At 37.9% G+C, this 14,024-nt stretch overlaps 1 protein-coding gene and 1 pseudogene across 2 annotated transcripts in view; both read left to right on the top strand.

Annotated features, from left to right (window-relative positions):
• Nucleotides 1-14,024, top strand: part of GAREM1 (GRB2 associated regulator of MAPK1 subtype 1) — a 207,214-nt gene that overhangs the window by 56,155 nt on the left and 137,035 nt on the right. The window lies entirely within an intron of this gene.
• LOC109024003 (heterogeneous nuclear ribonucleoprotein A1-like) lies at nt 1,254-3,003 on the top strand (annotated as a pseudogene).

Below are 14,024 nucleotides of genomic sequence, written 5' to 3'. Positions count from 1 at the left end.
TTTTGCATGTTTTAAGACTTGTTTTGTGACCTAACCTTTTTTTTTATGTAACCACATACTTCAGGTAAACTTCTTCAGTTAGATTGCCCTTGTCTGAAAAAAATAACTCATATGTTTATATATGCTTGATGATATTCCAACTGTCTCTCTTTCTTCAGTCTGTATACTCATCTATCTGTCTGTCTGAGAAAGTTTAGAAAATAGTCACTGGATCAAGTTGACACAGTGATTTGCTGATGGATCTTGGTGAAGGAGAGTCCTTACATTTATTGAGCCAAACTGTACTGATCCCTTATTTTGTCATTGTCTGTGAAAACCTTAAAATGTTATTCCAATTTAATGTAATTTAAACTTTGCAAATAGCAACCTTTTATCTATAATTTTTTGTATACTTTCAGTCATTAAAATAGATTTTTCATTTAAAAAAAGTATATGTGTATACAATACACTTGTGAACTCTCATGGCTATAGCTTGCCTCCCCTCAAGCCAGATAAATATTCCATGTCTCAGATGACAAGTTTAGGAAATATTCCTATGTAAGTATGACTAAGTGTCAAAGTGATTTTCTTTTGTTACATTTTGCCCCAGAAAATTATACTAGTAATTTATTCATAAGCAATATAATTGCTTGGGAGTGTAACTAACCACAGTACCAATTTAATTGATGATATCTTTCAGTCAATATCTGTAAACTCCTGGGGTTTGTTTTGGTGGGGTTTTTTTTCCTCATTATCTTTAGAGTTTTAAAAAGAAATGATAGCTGTTTTGTTTTCCAGTTCAATTTTAAGAAGTTGCACCCTACTTAACAGAGACACTTTTTTACTTCTTTTAGGCCTATTATATCTTTATAGACCTATCTATAAAACTTAATGATCTGGTTTTTTAGTGTTTGCTTATTTCCATTATTTTGATATAGTGTCCTTTCATGTTGAACTTTTTTATTGTGTGTATTTTGGAGTCATAGATGTAGAATGTCACCTAGCCACTGTCTTCAGGGCAACCCACCTGGCAAAATAAAATAATCTTCATTTTTCTTATTAACCCTCTGTTATGTGTACAGAGAATATTAAAATTCAGTGGTTTTATATATTGATACTGGAAACATCATTAGGTTTTCAGCATTGACATTTGTATGAGTCTTTGTTTCTTTCAAGTTTTATGTAGTTTTGTTTTTAAGGCTAAGTGGTATTTTTGGAAATCTACTTAATGTGAGTGACTCCCCCAAACTGTCAAATATGTAGTTGAAATATTTTTCTGGCCTTTCTGCCCGTGGACACCGCCGAAGAAGCATCGTTAAAGTCTCTCTTCACCCTGCCATCATGTCTAAGTCAGAGTCTCCTAAAGAGCCCGAACAGCTGAGGAAGCTCTTCATTGGAGGGTTGAGCTTTGAAACAACTGATGAGAGCCTGAGGAGCCATTTTGAGCAACGGGGAATGCTCACGGACTGTGTGGTAATGAGAGATCCAAACACCAAGCGCTCCAGGGGCTTTGGGTTTGTCACATATGCCACTGTGGAGGAGGTGGATGCAGCTATGAATGCAAGGCCACACAAGGTGGATGGAAGAGCTGTGGAACCAAAGAGAGCTGTCTCCAGAGAAGATTCTCAAAGACCAGGTGCCCACTTAACTGTGAAAAAGATATTTGTTGGTGGCATTAAAGAAGACACTGAAGAACATCACCTAAGAGATTATTTTGAACAGTATGGAAAAATTAAAGTGATTGAAATCGTGACTGACCGAGGCAGTGGCAAGAAAAGGGGCTTTGCCTTTGTAACCTTTGACGACCATGACTCCGTGGATAAGATTGTCGTTCAGAAATACCATACTGTGAATGGCCACAACTGTGAAGTTAGGAAAGCCCTGTCAAAGCAAGAGATGGCTAGTGCTTCATCCAGCCAAAGAGGTCAAAGTGGTTCTGGAAACTTTGGTGGTGGTCGTGGAGGTGGTTTCGGTGGGAATGACAACTTCGGTCATGGAGGAAACTTCAGTGGTCGTGGTGGCTTTGGTGGCAGCCGTGGTGGTGGTGGATATGGTGGCAGTGGGGATGGCTATAATGGATTTGGTAATGATGGAAGCAATTTTGGAGGTGGTGGAAGCTACAATGATTTTGGCAATTACAACAATCAGTCTTCAAATTTTGGACCCATGAAGGGAGGAAATTTTGGAGGCAGAAGCTCTGGCCCCTATGGCGGTGGAGGCCAATACTTTGCAAAACCACGAAACCGAGGTGGCTATGGCAGTTCCAGCAGCAGCAGTAGCTATGGCAGTGGCAGAAGATTTTAATTAGGAAACAAAGCTTAGCAGGAGAGGAGAGCCAGAGAAGTGACAGGGAAGCTACAGGTTACAACAGATTTGTGAACTCAGCCAAGCACAGTGGTGGCAGGGCCTAGCTGCTACAAAGAAGACATGTTTTAGACAAATACTCATGTGTATGGGCAAAAAACTCAAGGACTGTATTTGTGACTAATTGTATAACAGGTTATTTTAGTTTCTGTTCTGTGGAAAGTGTAAAGCATTCCAACAAAGGGTTTTAATGTAGATTTTTTTTTTGCACCCATGCTGTTGATTGCTAAATGTAATAGTCTGATCGTGATGCTGAATAAATGTCTTTTTTTTTAATGTGCTGTGTAAAGTTAGTCTACTCTGAAGCCATCTTGGTAAATTTCCCCAACAGTGTGAAGTTAGAATTCCTTCAGGGTGATGCCAGGTTCTATTTGGAATTGATATACAACCTGCTTGGGTGGAGAAGCCATTGTCTTCGGAAACCTTGGTGTAGTTGAACTGATAGTTACTGTTGAGACCTGAAGTTCACCATTAAAAGGGATTACCCAAGCAAAATCATGGAATGGTTATAAAAGTGATTGTTGGCACATCCTATGCAATATATCTAAATTGAATAATGGTACCAGATAAAATTATAGATGGGAATGAAGCTTGTGTATCATCCATTATCATGTGTAATCAATAAACGATTTAATTCTCTTGAATGAAAAAAAAAAGAAATATTTTTCTGAAGAATGTATATTTGATATAACTTCTGGTACAATGAATTATATTTTATAATTTGATTCTTTTGTATTTTATGTTTGTTTTATTTGTCACATAGTAAAGTTCAAAGGAAGCTATGTCAGATTTGAAACTGACACTGAAAATCCCTAACGTTTGACTTGTGGCTCAGTTTATCCTCTTGAAATAAAATTGTTGGGTTTTACGTGACATTAATACCCTGATGAAAATCACTCCTTAATTTTGTTAGTTGAATTGAAACATAAAAGTTCAAGTCATTGCACCTTAGTGCATTTTCTTACTAGACACAGAAGCTGAATTATTTACCTGAGCCAGCCTAATAAGGTAAAGGGAACTGATTGAAGAAGAAAATAAAACCAAAGTCACCAGGCACAGTGCCTCATGCCTGTAATCCCAGCACTTTGGGAGGCCGAGGTGGGCAGATCACTTGAGGTCAGGAGTTCGAGACCAGCCTGGCCAATGTTGTGAAACCCCATTTCAACTAAAAATACAAAAATTAGCTGGGCGTGGTGGCACTCACCTGTAATCCCAGCTACTTGGGAAGCTGAAGCACGAGAATCACTTGAACCTGGGAGACGGAGGTTGCAGTGAGCCGAGATTGCTCCACTGCACTCCAGCTTAGGTGATGGAGTGAGACTTTGTCTCAAAACAAAACAGAACAAAAAACCGAAGTCATATTTGTTGAGAGGCTTCTATCTATACAGTACTATATTGAGTCCTTTATATTTGTTCTCATAAAAGCATCTCAACTTCCTTATGTAATTATTAATACTATTATTTTAAATGTGAGAACACTGAGGCTCAAGAAGTTAAGTTATTTGCCCATGATCATATAGTTAATTAATAATAGAACCATGCTTTGGGAGGCCAAGATGGGAGGAGCTCTTGAGGCCAGGAGTTTAAAACCAGCCTGGGCAACATAGGGAGAGATCCTGTCTCTACAAAAAATAAAAAACATTATCCAATGTGGCGGTGCATACCTGTAGTACCAGCAATTTGGACGGCTAAGGCAGGAGAATCACTGAGCCCAGGAGTTCATGGCTGCATTGAGCTATGATCATGCCAATGCACTCCAGGCTGGGCAACAGAGTGAGACTGTCTCTAAAAATATATAAATAAATATAAGTCAACCACAATTTCAACTAAATCTGGCTGTAAATCCAATCCCAGGCTGTTTCTGAGAGAAAGCACACTGTGTCTCACCTACCAGGTGGAATAATAAATACATTTAAGTTACTGGAAGCAGAGAGTTGGGGATGGAGAGGTTGGGATCTTAGAAACATGCCTGGTCATTTGGCATCTGATGTCTAGTAGAGCCTGAGATGACACCTGTCTGCTTCTGTGATTCTTTTACTTTCTCTGTCTTTTGTGTGCCTTTTATGGTGTGAGCATTTCTTCACACAGTGTTATAAATACACACATTGCACAAACCAAATGCATCATCTTACGACCTGTCCAACAGTGGAGGACAAACTGGATGTATCAGACTTATTGAGAGGAATGTCTCTATATTGTAGTTTAATGGATTTTCAAAGAACTTTTTATGTAAATCTGAGCCCCCTCTCTCACCTGCCTGCCTGAAATATTCCATGGTATATGTCAGGCCTTTTGTTGGAAATTTAGTATATTATTAATGTTTGCAGAAATACTGGTACTACAGTTGCTCATCTGTTTTTCTGAAAGTTGCTTGGCATAGAAATCTTATCTTTTAAATATTAGTTACCGTGCAGTATTTCAGGGTGTAAAATTTCAGATTTGAATTGAGTAGGCATACTTCTGTTTCATACAGCAGGAGTCTATTATATGTAATTCCTGGTCATTCTACTGTTCAGAAAGGAGTCTTTTGTCCAAGGGTTCATTTGAAAAGAGGTAATAATATATCCCTAATCTTTTTTCTCTTTTGTTTCATGCATTCCTTTTTGCTTAGATTTCACCATGAAGTTCTTTGACTTCATTACCACATATTGCTTTGTCTAGATTAATCTCGATTTTCTTCTTTTCTTGCTGGGATTTCACAGTAAACTATAAAATGTAGAAACAAAATTATTTCACTTGCTTGGAGTTCAAGGTTATAGTCTTTGGGCCTTTGAATAAAGTACTCACCCAAAAATAGGATTTTAATATAGCTTTGTTGATGTTTAAGGTAGGAAGAGATCAATAGAAAATACTTGAAAAAAGTTTTTTTTCTTATATACTCTGCTTTCTTTGAGGGGCTTAAATGTTTAAAATCTGAGTGCTTAATTTATATTTAGACTTACTTGAACATACACCAATTTATACCTAAGATAGTTCACGTAGAAAGCAGTTTTTACCCACCTGCTCTGTTGCCTAGTGGTCTTGTGGAATGCAAACAGCAGAAAAAGAGATGATGTTGAGCCAAAAGAGCTGATGGGTTAACTGGGGAGATGAGGGTTTCTGCTTGTTTCGTGGTGTACACTCCAAGGAAAGATAGGCACTATGGAGACTTAAGTGCATCTTTAGCACTTATTCTCTCATTACTTTTCTAAACATTTTACACTTCTAGTCAATATAGGAATTAGAAGTCACTTTTAGATTAGTCAACATTATATGACAGCAGATACATAGCTTAACTTAATCAGAATGTTTTCCCGGAACAAAAATATTTTGAGGGATACAAAGGAAAAAACCTTTCTGATTTGATTGGCATATAGATTCTGCTCCCAAAAGTTAAGTTGCTTTCCTTTAAATTTTTGGACATTTTCAGAAAACAGGGAGCTCCTAATCATGGGTTGCACTAGAATTTCTGTGCTGCATGTTTAAGGCCTGAGGTACAAGAGGAGGGATTGAGAGTTGGTTACTGGGTATTTAGTCTTAACAATGGTCAAATGGATACGGAAGCCACAGTCTGTGCAGTGGCTTTCCCTTTCTGTTGTACTCACTATTTGATATCAGTCAGGTATTAATGCTGACATTAGGTTCTCCTGCTGATGGTAAATTCTAGGACAGATGTTTCATCTGTATTCCTCACAATTTTTTTGCCATTAATATAAAAGCACTCATTATTTTTCTCTCTGCATTAGGGATACTTGATATCACCCCATTTAGACTTATGCTCCTAACTTAGTTTTATCAGTAACTTAGAATCAAAGCATATAATATATACGAATTTAACCATTCAAATTGTGAGTTAACAAATACCTCTTTTTTGTAAATAGACACAAGTAAGGAGTTTTTTTATTAAAGGTGTGACAATATTTTTAGTGATTTTAGGGTAATCTTGGCTTTCGGAAGTAATCTACAGTTAGCAAAAGTAATACAGCCTCTACAATCAGAAACTAGTTAGGAAGCTTGAAAGAATATATTAGAAGCATAATATTGATAAATACTGTAAACCCAATGGAATTATTTTGAAGTTGGAAAAAATTACATACCAAACCTTGTTCAAAATTTACAATCTAGAGCCAGGCTACCAAGCTTAGATAGTACTTCGTTAGATTGACACCTTTAGTAGAGTTAGTTTTTTTTTAAAAAAAGACAAAACTCTAGTTTTGTGTGTTGAAAGTAGTTCATATATTTTGATTGAGTCATGCAGGCATTGCAATATTTAAATTTTATTGAAATGCTCCTGTGCATCAATTCCAGCTTGGACTCAAGTCACAGAGACCCAAAGTGAAGTCTAGCTAGGAGATCTGAGGTTATGTTGCCCAGGATGGCAGGGACCCAGGTTTTTTCTCAGTTGTTACTATTTCTTGGCCTCAATTCCAGTCCTAACTTCCCTTCAGGGTCTCAGATGGTTGCTGCCACTCTAGTAATGTCATCTACATTCCCTCTATCAGAAAGAATAAAGAGGGAAGAGAAGGGCACATACTCTTTAAAGCTAGATCTTGGTTGCCACTTATGTTCAGCATTGTACTGGAGATTCTAGCTAGGGCTATTAGGCAAGTAGAAGAAAAAACATGGCATCCAGTTTGGAAAAGGAGAAGTAAGACTGTGTCTTTTCAGAGATGACATGAATTTGTATACAGAAAATCCTAAGGAATTGATTTGTTTTTGTTTTTTGTTTGTTTGTTTTTGAGACAGAGTTTCACTCTTGTTGCCCAGGCTGGAGTGCAATGGTGCGATCTCAGCTCACTGCAACCTCCACTCAGAACCACTGTCACCATCTTCCTTAAGGCTGCAGATCCTTCTCATACACAGGGACCATTGGCCCTGAGACAGGCAACTATGTTCTCATTTTTACATGTGATTAGAACAGGACAGCAACTAAGCTCAAGTGACACTGTTGTTCTCTATAGTGGTTGTTTTTCCAGAGCCCTTTCTCTGTACCACAACATGTGTCTTAGGATCCACAAAATGACAGCACCCAGTAATGGACGGATTGTTGAAGTGAATGAGAGTAGAAACGTAGGCACTTGCATAGTGTTGGGGGTCATTTGGGATAGCTGAATGTTAGAGGTGACTTTTAGCATAGTAATAAAATTATTCATTGTGCCTGCTCAGATTTAGGACACTGATTTTCTTTTACATTCCTGGTATCTGTGCCAGAAACTGTCTTTTCTGCAAATCCATACTATGCTTTGCAGGAAGCTTTTATCATCAGGTGACTTCAGATGGTTTTATTTGATTGATACCAGTGTCTGTTCCTTCCTCTTCAGTCTTATACTTTCTTATAATACCTCAACCATTGGGCTAAAAGCAGTTTCTTCTCCTATTCCTAGAGCTTTCTTTTCCCACTGAAGAAATTTTGGTTTCTTCAGTTTCCATTGACTTCAATTATTACCTGTACTTCAGTGATTTCATGTAACCACATCCTTCCTGATCACTTTATCATTTCTCCCTCTTAAAAGTTAGTTGCCAATTAGTTATTTCTTTCAGAGTTCTTCTCCCTTTTTTGACTTTGTTTGGAACACCTTGCTGCCTTTTCGCAGACAACATTTTCATTTTTTGATTTCATGGTTGTTCTTTCATTGTTTTATAGCAGTTTTCTATGATTTCACCTCTTTCCCCCCACCACACACCGTTTCTTTACTCATCATGTCATTTGATTATAGTCCATCGGGACAGAGAAATACTACCAGAATGTCATGTTGTATTCTCACAATGAACAGTTCTTGTTTGTTTACAAGACAGTAAAACAACTAGGACATCATTTATTTTAAATGTTTGAGGATGCTAGGCTGGGCGCGGTGGCTCACGCTGTAATCCAAGCACTTTGGGAGGTTGAAGCGGGTGGATTGCTTGAGTCCAGGAGTTTGAGACCAGCCTGGGCAACATGGGGAAACCCCATCTCTACAAGAAAGAAAAATAAAAAATAATGTTTGAAGATGCTAATTAAATAGTGTTTAATTATATCCCTCAGTTTATAGAATCGAATGTAACTAAAAGAATAAGGAATGGAGTTTTTTAGCCTAAGCTACCTTTGCAAGGTGAAGGGTAAGTTTGTGTGTATGAAGAATAGTTAGAAGGAACAGCCTGTGTAATAAAACTTTTGTGATTATTAGAAGACCGCTGGTGTTGAGGGTTATGTATACAGACGTTTTAGTTTGGGTAGGCTAACTACTGTAACAAAAAAAGAAAACTACAACACATCACAGGCATAATATCACAGTAGAATGGTATTTCTTACATAACAACTCAGTGTGTGGTCCAGGCATAGGTAGGTGATTTGTTCGAATATGTTTGAATTGAGGAACCCAGCCTGCTGGCAGCTGTGCTATCTTCACTTTGTTCCAAGGTATTCCTGAGAGTCAATATTTAGCCATTGGTCGAGAAAAGAGCACAGAGGATAGCTTGTGAGCAGCTTTCATGGGTAAGGCCAGGACAGGAAGTAGGAAATGTCATTTCTGTTCATACATCATTGGCTAGAACTCAATGACATGGCACACTTAACTGCAAGGACAGTTAGGGATTGTGGTCTACTGTGCACCTGGAAGGAAGAGGACACTTACTTGGTAGTCAGCCCCTTCCAATGAAGGTATTTTGAAAAAAAGTTTAAATTGTAAGAGAAGGCCAGGCTCGGTGGCCCAAGCCTGTAATCCCAGCACATTGGGAGGCCAAGGTGTGTGGATCAGTTGAGGTCAGGAGTTTGAGACCAGCCTGGCCAACGTGAAAAAACCCTGTCTCTACTAAAAATACAAAAATTAGCCAGGCATGGTGGTGCATGCCTGTAATCCCAGCTACTCTGGAGGCTGAGGCAGGCGAATCACTTGAACCCGGGAGGCGGAGGTTGCAATGAGCCAAGATCGCACCACTGCACTTGATCCTGGGTGATAGAGCGAGATTCTGTCTCAAAAAGACAAAAAAAAGAAAAAAAAATTGTAAGAGAAGTACAGTGGTTTGGGTATTTAACTGACTCAGTAAGTTTCCTTTCTACATGAAAAGGACAAATAAACATAATTAAAATTATGCCACACTATTTATTAAAAGAGGAAGAATAAGTACAGTATTATCACTTGAACAGCTTTCCTTTTGATATTGGTAAAATAATGCACAACTCTTAAATTTATATTAAGTGCCAACACAGAAATCTTAGAACTTATTAAATTATTCATTGTTTAATAGGTTTAGCTATGACATAAGAACAGTTTATGTCCGTGACAGATAAAAACAATATCAAGTTCAGCCAATCTGATTCTTACTATATATGTACTAAGAAATCAAATTATTTCAGTGGGGCCATGTTAGTCAGTCAATAACTATTTAAATGTCCACTATAGACAAGGCTTTACCACAGTGCTGAGAAAAAACCAGGCTAATGAGGAATAAAAACATTCTTTAAAAAGAAAAATTAATCTGTCATATAAGATTATATATTTGCAAAGTTAGGTATTTCGGAGTTGAAAGGATTAAACATGCATGCCTTCTGCAGGGATACAGCTTCAGATGGTTGACCAAGCCAGTTACTCTAATGTGAAATACAATACTCTGAGTATAAAGAAACACAAATGTGAAAAAAAAAACACCTTAATATACTAGCACACAACTTATAGAATTAACTAAAATCACATATATACTTGCCTTTTCTTTGTTCTGTCAACCAGGGTTTTTTTTTTTGTGCAACATAAGAATGGAAAGAAACAAACCCAAAAACCCAACATGAGCGTGTGTCTGTTTTGTTCTCTGGATTCATCCCAACCTTAAGAGAAAACTCATCAGTAGTTAAGCTAACAAGTTGATTATCAACATATTATATTTAGTCATCCAAATGTATTTCATCTTCATGTTTAAAAATAAAAAAGCATTTAATAGAGATTTGGGTTCTGCTGTGACAGATGTTACATAACTACTTACGTTGATTCACAACCATCCTAAGTAATTCACAAGGGTGCTTTAATTCATAAAGGCACTATAGTTATGCAATGATTCAGATACATTCAACTGTGATGAAGGTAATGACAATTTGGACAAAGCTGAAATACTTACAATCAGCATTAAAAAAAATAAGATTCAATGTCCAGCGAGAAATATTCTAAATAAAGACTAACAGCATGTTATGGTCCTGCATACATTTGTTCCTTATCCCCTACAACCATGTTTCTCAAAGTTGGTGAATGTATAGACCAGTTTTAAAATGGAGAAAAATGCTTGTAATTTCTACAGGTTATTTTTACTGTGTTGGCCTTTAAATATTAATACATAAACATTAAAAAGTTGATCTAAGATTCATGTACTCATAGCTCTAAAACAAACTTATAAATTCAGCATAGGCTGTAAGCAAAGCCATAAAATCAGTACAGTTTAAATGAGTAGGATTAGGACCAGGGCTGGGCACAGTGGCTTATACCTGTAATCCCAGCACATTGGGAGGCTGAGGGAGGAGGATCACTTGAGTCTGGGAGGTTGATGCTACAGTGAGTTGTGATTGGACCACTGCACTCCAGACTGGGCGACAGAGCAAGAACCTATCTCAAAACAAAAGCAAAGAAAGATTAGGATCAAGAAGACATTCACAAAGGTAGCACTTGAGTTAGGGTGAGGAACTGGGTAAATAAGGGTTGAGAGATAAAGGCCAAGGCAAGGAAACTGAAGTGAGCAGAGGGCTCGTGTAAGTGAGAGTACAGCATATGTGTAAACAGAGAACAGTCCCTTTGGGTTTTGTGTAGGTTGGGAGCGGGAGGGGGTAACATAAGGTGGTAAACTATTAGAAGTAAATCATGGGGACCTTGAGTATTGGACTCAGGGCCTCATTCTGTATGAATGGAATTGTTGAAGGCATGTAAGTAGTACTACATTTTCATTTTTAAAAATGTTATCTGCAGCAATATTTAAATACATTAGGAGAATGAAAAGATTGAGGCCAGGCACAGTGGCTCACTCCTGTAATCCCAGTGCTTTGGGAGGCCGAAGCAGGCAGATCACTTGAGGCCATGAGTTTGAGACCAGCCTGGCCAACATGGCAAAACCTAAAAATACAAAAATTAGCTGGGTGTAGTGGTGCACGCCTGTAATCCCAGCTACTCAGGAGGCTGAGGCACGAGAATCACTCGAACCTGGGAGGCAGAGGTTGCAGTGAGCTGAGATCACACCACTGTACTTCAACCTGGGCAACAGAGCAAGACTGTCTCAATAAAAGAAAAAGAAGGAAAGAAAATATTGAAAATCCAGCCAAAAGGTCCACTCCACGAGCACAAGTACATGGTTCATTACCAAGTTTCCAGGTCCTAGAACATAATTGATCCTCAGTACGTGTGTGTTGATTGAATATATGATGCCTAATGAAGGGCAGGGGGACATCTAGTTAGAAAATGTGTGGGAAATAAAGTCCAGAATAGGACTCCGAATAAAAGTTAGCAGCTGGTATTAACAAGGATTTCGAGTTGTCTACAACTAATTGAATCCTTGAGAAATATGTAAGATTGTAGAGGAGACAGGGGGAACAGGCTAAGGGTGGAGCCTCGATAGCTCCTACAGTCATGGCAAATGTCAAGGAGAAAGCACTGAGAGAAAATAGCAAGGAGGGATCAGAAAAGTGGCTCAGGAGATCTGTTGGCCCAGAAACCAAAAGACCAGAAAAGAGAATTACCCATTTGTGCATGTCCACTTTATAGATATTTATTTTGGATTTTGAAATTGAATCCTTTTTTTTAAGCAGACTAACTTTGAAGGTTTCATGGATTCTAGTTATCCTAGTGTTAAAAATTATTTTTACAGGTAGGTAAGACTTAATGTTGAAAGGATCAAGGTCAAATGGGGCAAGTAAAATCCAAGCATATCCCAGAAGCATGTTAAATGTGGGGAAATTTCAGGATGGCATTCACATATTTTGGAATTTAACATGCACTTCTTTTAGATGTCTCATTACTACATCGTTGAGTTAAATATATAAATTTTAGTACTTTATATGTAGTAGTTAAGCAACAGAATAATTATGTCACAAAATTGTTTACTTTATGAATTCATTTAGTATAATGTCTCTATTAGTGGCCTACCCTAGGATATTTTAAGTGATTATATTAAGTTTTATTTCTAGACAATTTTTCTGGAACTTATTTTGCCTAAAGCAGGCACACAGCTCAGTTAAAATAAAAAAAGACATAAGCTCAAAAATAGGCATTGGTTTCTTACTACTTTATGGCTTTAAAAATCATTCTGAATCCTCTTGCTGGAGTGTTTACTACACCAGCTAGCAGTAGGACTTAACATTAAATTTTCATTTTGATTAACTTGACTGCAGTTGTTTCTTGGCTGCCTCTTTAGAGCCCACTGTGGGATAAAATTAAAACAGTTTTTATGATACAACAATTTAGTTGCGGAAGACAACATTTTTTTCCCCCTGGATGGCAGTGTGTTCTACCTCTGGGTTTTCTGCATACGCCCCATGGCTCTGGTTTCTCTCTTCTCCAATCCATCTTTTAGAGTTCCGCCAGATTAATTTTTCTAAAGCAGAGCTTTGGCCATCTTCTCATCCAAAACCCTTCAGTGGTTCCCCTTTGCCTCTCTCTTATCTAAGCCCAACTCATTCTTCAAAGAAAGAGCAGCTCACATGCTGTATTTGCCCTTTCACATTTTTCTTGATCTCCTCTGCTGAAGTCTCGATCTCTGCTCTACATTTCCTTGTTTTTCTTTTTTAAGACCATTATCTGGAGCATAGTAAGTACTTAAAAAAACTTAGCAGTTATTAAGTTTCTACATCTGTCTTCTTTTTTTTTTTTTTTATATTCAATTAGTCTTTATTATTATTTTTTATTTTTATACTTTAAGTTCTAGGGTACATGTGCACAACGTGCATGTTTGTTACATATGTATACATGTGCCATGTTGGTGTGCTGCACCCATTAAATCGTCATTTACATTAGGTGTATCTCCTAATGCTATCCCTCCCCCCTCCCCCCAACCCCACGACAGACCTCGGTGTGTGATGTTCCCCTTGCTGTGTCCAAGTGTTCTCTCATTGTTCAGTTCCCACCTAGGAGTGAGAACATGCAGTGTTTGTTTTTTTGTCCTTCCTATACTTTGCTGAGAATGATGGTTTCCAGCTTCATCCATGTCCCTACAAAGAACATGAACTCATCCTTTTTTCTGGCTGCATAGTATTCCATGGTGTATATGTGCCACATTTTCTTAATCCAGTCTATCATTGTTGGACATTTGGGTTGGTTCCAAGTCTTTGCTATTGTGAATAGTGCCGCAGTAAACATCAGTGTGCATGTGTCTTTACAGCAGCATGATTTATAATCCTTTGGGTATATACCCAGTAATGGGATGGCTGGGTCAAATGGTATTTCTAGTTCTAGATCCCTGAGGAATTGCCACACTGTCTTCCACAATGGTTGAACTAGTTTACAGTCCCATCAACAGTGTAAAAGTGTTCCTATTTCTCCACATCCTCTCCAGCACCTGTTGTTTCCTGACTTTTTAATGATTGCCATTCTAACTGGTGTGAGATGGTATCTTATTGTGGTTTTGATTTGCATTTCTCTGATGGCCAGTGATGATGAGCATTTTTTCATGTGTCTGTTGGCTGCATAAATGTCTTCTTTTGAGAAATGTCTGTTCATGTCCTTCACCCACTTGTTGATGGGGTTGTTTGTTTTTTT

Source organism: Gorilla gorilla, chromosome 17, assembly GCF_029281585.2.
Source record: "Gorilla gorilla gorilla isolate KB3781 chromosome 17, NHGRI_mGorGor1-v2.1_pri, whole genome shotgun sequence".
In the NCBI taxonomy this organism is placed as follows: Eukaryota; Metazoa; Chordata; class Mammalia; order Primates; family Hominidae; genus Gorilla; species Gorilla gorilla.
The sequence above is the reverse complement of the archived record's forward strand: the minus strand, read 5'-3'. Positions and strand labels throughout refer to the sequence as shown.